The sequence below is a fragment of the Gymnogyps californianus genome, chromosome 28, assembly GCF_018139145.2.
Source record: "Gymnogyps californianus isolate 813 chromosome 28, ASM1813914v2, whole genome shotgun sequence".
NCBI lineage: Eukaryota > Metazoa > Chordata > Aves > Accipitriformes > Cathartidae > Gymnogyps > Gymnogyps californianus.
The window spans coordinates 6748503-6757776 of NC_059498.1; positions in this window are offsets into that span (position 1 = coordinate 6748503).

Genomic DNA, 9274 nt, shown 5'->3' on the forward strand with positions numbered 1-9274 from the left:
GTAACTGGTAATGAAAAACATTTACGACAGTTGAAACCAAAGTACACTAGCCATATGATTTGGACTGTCACTATAGAAACTCAAGGTGGGTCATCTTTTGTTCATTAAAAATATTCAGACTGAGTAAGAATCGATCGTGTTAGTAGGGCAGAGCTTACACCTTTAAAGCTGTAAGAGGAATACAGCAAGAGACCCTGCCACAGTTACATCTCTTGGCTATATATTTCACTGCCTAGGTCTCTGACAGTATTTTATGATAGTCTATTTGAGTAAACATTCTGCTTTGTCTTCTTAGTATTTATTAAAATTATTTTCCATGTTACCTTGATGGTATTTTTTCTAAACATCACTTGAAGATTCCATTTTTTGTTTTATTGAGCGAATGACAAAGTTATTTGTTAGCTTTCATGTTTGCCTATAAATGCAACAAGATGTCATCAAAGGTCTAGATTGGCTTTTGTGGGTTAAATTCTTAATCTTTGTATTCACAACTATCCCACCTCCGTATGGAGAAGCAGCAACATAGTTTAAATATCAAAAGCTAATTGCGTGTGTTGTTAAATTAATGTCAGGTGTTTGAAATTTACAGAAGCTGGATACTATTTAGAAATGTAAGAATAATATTATCATTTTATATATGCTTCTATTCAAAAAAATAAGCTGGAATATTTGCAAGAATATTTACTAAGATCAGTGTAGGTATCGTTCATACCAGAGGTGGGTTTTGCTCCTATTTTTTGGTTCAGTACAGCTTTTTTCATGGAATCTGTCCTGAATGGTTGTATAAATCACTGGAAACTGCAAGAGTGAACACCAAAGACTATATCTATACCAGTAAATGAAACAAAGGCAAGGCCCGTAGACTGGCTGAAGGGAAGTGGCTCGTCATGGCTCACATCTGCAAAGCTGGACAGCTGTCAGCTGGGAGTGGTCATCAGCCTCCACTACCTCTCGAACTATGCCCAGGTATTATCTGGAAGAATATGGGCTGCCTTATTTTTAATTTTTTTTTATTTTATTGGTTGTAACAGTAAGTTATCTAAATAGATGTTGAGCAACCTAAAAATATATTATGTGATATCTGCAGTTTTGATCAATGTTAAAGAAGTGCTGTTAACACTTTGCTAATGCTTTAGTTCAGCCGTGCAGTTTCCAACTCAAGACTCAGTTGTCAATGTGCTATAGAGGACAGTCTGTGGATTCATGCGTAACAGTTCCTTTCAGTGACGTGCTCGGTCGGAGTGGTTTGTGTGTAGTCATAATAAAACATTTGTGACAACACTAATAAATTGTTTGATTTCGTGAAGAAATCTCACCTGTGTCCTGGTTTCAGCTGGGACAGAGTTAATTTTCTTCTTAGTAGCTGGTACAGTGCTGTGTTTTGGATTTAGTGTGAGAATACTGTTGATAACACGCTGATGTTTTAGTTGTTGCTAAGTAGCACTTATCTTAAGTCAAGGATTGTTCAGTTTCCCATGCTCTGCCAGCAAGCAGGTGTGCAAGAAGCTGGGAGGGAGCATGGCCAGGACAGCTGACCCGAACTAGCCAAAGGGATATTCCATACCATAGGATGTCATGCCCAGTATATAAACTGGGGGGAGCTGGCCGGGAGGGGTGGATCGCTGCTCGGGCATCGATCAGCGGGTGGTGAGCAATTGCATTGTGCATCACTTGTCTTTTCTTGGGTGTTCTTTTCTTTTTTTTTTTTTTTTGTTATATTCCTTTTCATTACAATTATTATATTATTATTATTAGTTAGTGACGTATTTTATTTTACTTTAGTTATTAATCTGTTCTTATCTCAACCCACGAGTTTTACCTTTTTTTTTTTCCTCCTCCCCATCCCACTGGGAGGCGGGAGGGGGAAGCGGCTGTGTGGTGCTTAGTTGCTGGCTGGGGTTAAACCATGACAACCTGTGTGACAGAAGTTTAATGTATATTAGAAAGCAATGAAGATAAATCATGCAGGGTTATGATAACATGTGCATGCCATTTAGTATTACTCACCTTTACTAACCAGTCATGGGTAACCAGTCTTGAGAGTTCAAGGAAAAAAGACACACCCAGCTGTGGTTCTGCATTTATGCTGCCTTTAGGTGGAACATATGCTTTTCTTTTGGCTGACTTAAAGATTTAAATAAGTCTTTTAGTTCAGTCTTCAGTGATGATCCATTCTAGGAGTGAAATCCAATGCCCATGTATTAGTCCCTGTAACTGTGTTGCTGATCTCAGTTTGGATTCTGTGTCATAAGAATTTGAATCTCAAAGATCTCTTACAATACACTCATGAAAGGACTTCCACTGTACAAAGTGCATTCAAGGAAGAGGAATTCCTTGTTCAATATTCCAGCCATATTCCAGTATTCAATATTTCTGTGTCTGAGAAATTCCCCTCCTTCTCAACCTACTTGCAAGAAGTTACTTCCTGATTTATGCCATACAATTGGTTTACAACCAAGGGAACAGTTGTAAGATGAGCTTTCAGGGGAAAATCTGAGTCAATTTTTAATGTCGATGTGAGCCAATAGCAGATTTTAAATTAAGATTTTTCTGAATGAGTGAAAAAAAGTACTTAGGACAATTGTCCACCCTGAAAACAAACTATCTTTGCACCATTTGTTAATGCAAATGCTGCACCCTTGAAGACTGCTCTCTCCAAAGAGTAAAGAAAGATGTTTTGTGTTTTGCTGAATGTGATCAGATGAGAGAAAGGTCCAGATGATGTCACTAACTCAACTGGATTCACTTAAGCCCTGAACGTTTGCAGCACAAGATCTTACACTGTCTTCCTGACATATATATTTTTTCCTCATTTCCCTCTCCTTTTTGTCTTTTGTGCAATGAAAATATCTTAATCATCAAATCACTACACATTATTTCTTTCTGCTTTGAGCTTTTGACCAGAGAGGTAAATTTAAAACATTACTTTAAATAGTATGATACTTAAAGAAGTGTTCCAGATCTTGCAGTGGTGCGTCAGACAATGTGTTGGTTACGTGCATCCCCAGCCACAGGTTGAAAATGAAAGTCAGGAGCTGCCTTTCCTGTCTTAGCTGCTCTCCTCGAAGAGAATCAGATTTCAGTGCCAACAATAACAGCTCCAGGCCATACAAATGAACCTTCTCTTTTTTCTCCCCTAAAAGTATCATTAATATCAGCTCTAATGTAATCTAAAAGACTACCAGGCAGATCTTTTTCCCTTGTAAAAATTATGTGCAACTGAGGTGTCACTGGAATGAGAAAACCAGTGAGCTGGAGAATATTTCAGCTCACTGGTTTTCTCAGTTCCATAATGCTGGAATAGTTCAGTATCCATGAGAAAATATTACGTATTTATATGATTCAGTAAGCAAATACAATTTGCATGGCCCTTTGCAAATATATGCACACACTGATAGACTGATAGTACACCATAAAAGATAATGTACAAACACGCTATATTGCATGTATTCACATTTGTGTAGATTTTTTTTCACTAGCTTTTAAAAAAAATAATCCTTGTGGTTTCAGGGACCTGACTTGTATCATGCTTGGAACCCCCAAACCAGGAGAATAACTTAATTTTTTTTCAAGGGTATAATTGCACTCATAACTGTCAAGAGTTGCCTGGGCAGTTGCGTGACTGCAGCTTGTTGTTTGGGGACCACTCTGATAAATCATCCTTTCAGTACATTCTAGTGACCACATGGCATCCCCTCTCCCAGTATTTGTATAAACAGAAGCAAACTATGGGTTGCTTGCTTTGTAAAGAGAAGGAACCTGAAATACTATCCCAGCTTCAGGATCTGTGGCAGGCAATCAGGTATCAAAAAAAAAAAAAAAAAAGGAATGAAAACGGGCCAAAAATACATCTCAGTACTCCCCTTGAGAAAGTCGTGCACTTTTAGGAATGTCCATTACACAAATACTTCAACAGAAATTTCCAGTTAAAAATTGTTCACTAGCGTTACGAGTCTCACGGAAGGCACAGATATGAAAAGGAGTGGTTCCTGTGGTAATGCTTAGTCACAGCAGTCCCATTTGCGTGCCATTTGGAGCAGAAGCATAATGTGTATATACCTGTTTGTCACTAGAGGCCACCACATGCCTTCTTAAAAGAGCTGCGTCTACAAATTGAAGTATTATTTGCTACAATGGGAGAATCCATGCTGGAACCTGAACACGGTTAATGAAATTCACATATTACATAACAAAATTTCACATATTACCCACTTTTCTGGTCCTATATCCAGAAGAAAAATTTTTTGCATAACTCTTATGGCCAAATGTTTAAAGTAATATTTATCTTCACAGCCACAAGCTGTAATTACAAGAGTTTAGCGTTGTGTGTGGCAGTGAGTTTGTAAGCAATGGCAACAAGTATTATCTATCTTTCTAAATCTCGAAAGCTGAATTTTTGAGGACAGGAATGTTCATTATGCCTTTGAATTATGCCCCTTTCTTTATGACTGATGCTTGTGTATCTTAGTTTTTAGACAGCAATAAACTAGACGTTAAAGAAAAGGTTTCTTTGGTTTTGTTTTTATGTTTTTTTTCTGCGTAGCAGCAATGTTATTTCCAGTGGAACACGTCCATTCACAAAATGTCTTGGTAACTGGCTTGAGACTGTTCTGTGGTGAGATTAACTAAGAAGCAGAGCCTGGGCACTGAAATGGCTTCCAAAAATTGATAATTTGTCTCACTAATAAGGAATGAAAAAGTGGTTTTTTTCCTGCACTGGTAACTTTAAAATCATAATTTCTGTCTACTTGCAGCAACATTACATATTTCCTTCTTCGAAATTGCTCTGGCAAGAGTTGCTTCCTGCGTATTTGTTTTATGCATTTTATGCTTTAATTTCTTGTATGCACAATTCAGGGGTGTATATCTGAGCCAAAGCTGGTACTTTTTCTCTAAAAGTAGCAGACAATTAACTTCTATTCTAAAGAAGTACTGTATGGTTTCTCAGCTACTTCAGCTTGTTTGTTTCTCCTTCTTTTCCCTGCCTGCTTCAAATAATTATTCCTCTAAATTGAATTACATTTTTCTCCAATTATATTCCTTATTTTTGTTGCTTTCTATAGAGCCTAATAACAGCCTATCAAATTAACTCCTTTTGACTTGTCCTTAGGACGTTGGAAAGCAAAAAAATTTACCCCTGAAGTCTAGATAGTTATTGGAAGTGTCTTTACCACAGTTGATGTTATGATTTTATGCCTTTAAGCTTCTGATGCATATTCAGACTTTCAAAAGGCAAATTAATATGTCCAGAAGAAGCAGCCATGCACCTGTTTCACCATCAGGTCATGTCTAGTACTATGAGCTTCTATCATAAGGGCAGTCCAAACTGTTGATTCTTATGTTTAATGTGGTATTTTTGCAAATGATTCTTTTATGCCAGCCCCGAGATGTGTGGCTCAAGTAGGTCATTTCAGTATAGTCATACGATTAAAAATACCTTAAAAATACAACTTGAAAAGAAATGAAAAATTTTACTGAGGAAAGAATTATGAGGAAGCAATATATAGTAAAAAATTACTTGTGATTTCACGAAGCCAAATGTACAAGTAGAGTCAATAATTAAGATGCTTTTGCTGTATAATTCAGAACGTGGGGAGGACGGGGGGGTGCAGGCCTCTCAAGCATTATTCTTTCCTTGCTTCCCTGTTTATAGATCCTTCCCTTTTCTAAATGATTCATACACAGGAACAGGCATCTCCCAGCAAAACTTTAGAAACCTTTACAGGTCAGGGTGTGGACATTGTGAAATGTTTTACCGGCTTTTCTACCTATTCTCTCTGCTTCAATAATAGCATGCAAACAGTGGTTTTTGCAGTGTTATAAATGCTAGATTTTCTTTTCTTCTCTTTCTGAAATGACTTCATTAATTTTGCATCTGTATTAACAAGGCAGGCAGAAAGCAAAAATTTTGTATTCTACAGAAATGTCTTGTTCATAAATAAGAAAGAAACCTGCCAATGTGTGGCCACATCACCCGAAAGAATGTGTGATTAATAGCACAAACCATTACTGCATTACCTCATTGCAAACTTCTTCCCGAGGATCAACAATTCACTTACCAAAGCTGCGTATTGTAATATACCTTAATAAGTTTTAACATTTCTACAAGTGAAATGAGCTATGACTCACACCCATTCTGGAGTGCATTCAAGTCTGTTATAAATCACGTTGGAGGATTATTTAGTGCAGGACTTCCTTAAATGGCAGGTGAAACTGCAAGAAGTGATTTGTGAATGCTGATGGTTTCAGCCTCCTTTTATAGACTCTGTGAGTTCCTGGGTCTTGTTAGTTTGCAAAAGTTTGCATCATTCACTTAGACTTAGAAATGACATTCTCTCCTGCTGATATTTTTTTACTATCCTATTCCATTTATGGGAAATAGAATATATTCACATTGAGTGTGTCATTTTTTATGATACTTCAAATTTTTAAAATTGCAGTTTCTTTGGGCCTGGATCAGTCACTTCCTTGATGTTGAAACAGCACTTCTGTGTATATTTGATACTGAAGTAGAATAAATACCAGCTAGCAGAGTTCACTCAATTTTAATACAATGAATTAATAAAATAATTTTTCAAGCAATACAGTGTCACACTCCTGAAGATTTCCTTTCCTTCAAGACACTGATCTGAGACTAAGAAAGAAGCACGTATGCCATTTCTTTTTTAAAGTTTCCCAAATACTACAAAATCACCAAAGACACCCGGGCATAGTGTTCTGTACAGGACTAATTTTAGTAGGGCTATTGGCATATGTAAATTGAAGAACATCATCAAAGTATGTGCAGGGTCTTGACCGGCAGTACGCACTTGAAATGAATCAATCAAATTATCTCTTCAGTGCGATCAGATACAGAAAGGATTGCTGTAACTAGAGAATGGCTTTTCACGGAAGTTGTATTATCTAATAGCTGGTGTAAGTAGAAGCTGTGAAGTGATGAATTCTAATTTAGTTGCTATCAGTGACTTTCTTTGCAGCCTTGAGCAAGTTGTGTCATTTCTTTTTCCAATTTCTCAAGCAATAAAATGGGAAAGATAATACTACCCCCAGTCATTATCTCCCTAACTTCATCTCTCAGCATGTTGTAAGAATATAATGTTAACAGTGCGTACAAGTGGTAAATATTAGTATCCTTATTTATTATTTAGGGCACAGATCTACCCTAAATACATTCAGAAATGCATAGCTTATCTGCCAGAACAGAAATTCACAAATAATGAATAACCACTAGATACAGGGCAACATATGGCCACTGACACAGGATCATAAGCTGTTCAACAAAAAGGAAATCTGCAATTATACATAGTATTCTAAAGCCATGAAAAATTCTCCAGAAATAAGGAATTTTTGCCATAGAATACTTGCTTTCATTTAGAAAACAGAATGTAGTGTAACTAATATTTATATGTTTAAGGACTAATTGGTTTACTTCACTTATTAAAAGACAGCAACTTGAATGGATGTGTTAGAGCCATCGATGTGTGATGATGTTAGTAAACAAACTATGAGGTCAGTGTTGTGAGCTGTACTGGTCTGACCATTACAGAATGCAATGACACAGTTGTAAGAGAAGGTTAAAATGATCGGAGCAGTGGAGTGGAATGGGAATTCTGCTACATCTTAGCCAGTACCATTTGGACCATAGCCAAGCGTAACACAGGAATGCAGGGAGTGCATCTCTCACCTCTGCATGAGAGGACACTAGGACACGAGTAAAGCCAATGCATTGCTCAGGAATGTGAAATAAGGACAGGCGTGTTCTGTAAAGCACTTCAATTATTTGTTTTTCCTTCTTCTTTCCTTGTAGTTTGGCGCAATCAAAACCTAGTGCAAAGCATAGATACTTTCCTTTGATTTAGAAATAAGGGGCTACTTAGAAGTTTTTATAACTATTTGTATCAGAGCAATGCGGTTATGCTCTGTAAATTTGATAAATTAATATAGTTTTAAATAACACAGAAAATTGTTGAAGAAAACCTAGGCACATTTTGTCCAGATGCTACAAACACCAGGTCTGGCTTGTTGGATCTGGTAAGCCGTAAGGAAGGACATTGTTAATTAGCCAGGAGTTACTAATCCTGTATTACAAGTTTTACCCAATTTAAAGAAACCATTAGGTAATCCATTCAATGTTTTTGGGATCTCTTTGTGTAACAAGGGTGGAGAGTTGGGGGGCGGGGGGCAAAGGGGAATCATGAACTGGTCCTAACATGTCAGTAAGAAAACATTGTATCACAGAGATGGACTTTGTTTATTTTAAATCTGCATTTTCTTTGAAATTTTCACTTTCTTTTATGAGCCTGGTTTCAAAGCAAAGCAGGTAACAGGAATACTTTATGAAAGTCCCTTATGAGTAGGTATGAAAGAGTACAATGACAATCTCGCTCATGAATATGAGACTGCCCTGAACACACTGTTTTATATGCAGACGTTTACTTTGGAATGCAAATCCGTACAGACACTCATTATGCTCCATTTTGTCTCTCTTCGTTCTGCTTTACAGTCTTCCTCGTCTAAACAGTCCTAATAATATTTCTCTTTCTCTTGCTCAGTTTTTAGCTTTGCATATCACTGGAAATTTTCCTATTGCTGTTAGGGTCTCCTGCTGAGTCAGTGTTTGGGCTGATGCGAGAAAGGGGAAGAAGCTTGGATTTGGCTAAGAACTTGAGCCTCTCCCCTTACGTTAGTATGCATTGCATATACCAGTCTATCCTGACTACAGAACCCATCAACAAAAACAATGAGCATTAATATGAAAGCAAATAACTGAAATGTTTTTTTAAATTAAATGGGTCACCAAGAAAGAATGAGAGTATCTGGAAATGCACTTATAATCTTTGAAAGAAAGTGTGTAAAGGCAGTTAAAGAAAATTTCTCTAAAGCTGAAGAATAAAGAAATGTTTCTAGGGTGACTATTTTAGTAAAGTGTAATTTACAACAATCCTACTAATAATGCTGTTTTAAACGGTGACATTGAAAAGTTGTATATAGGGAAGTCTAATAGTTTTGCTTCTGTAAATGTCACCTGTAACTTGTGTCACCTCTTTTCTTCTTTTTTGTGTCCTTCCAGTTTTATACCTCCTGAAACAATGAGGCTTTTGCAGTCTTGACCTATGTCAGTAACACTGCCACTTTGGGCTGGTGCCTATGTAAGAAAAAGCAAAATCGGAAATTCCAACAACCAGAACAAGTAATGGAAAAGAATTTATTGGCTGCAGTGAGGTATATGATGAGAGACATAAGACCAGGAGAAAAGTTGAGAGATTATTCACTT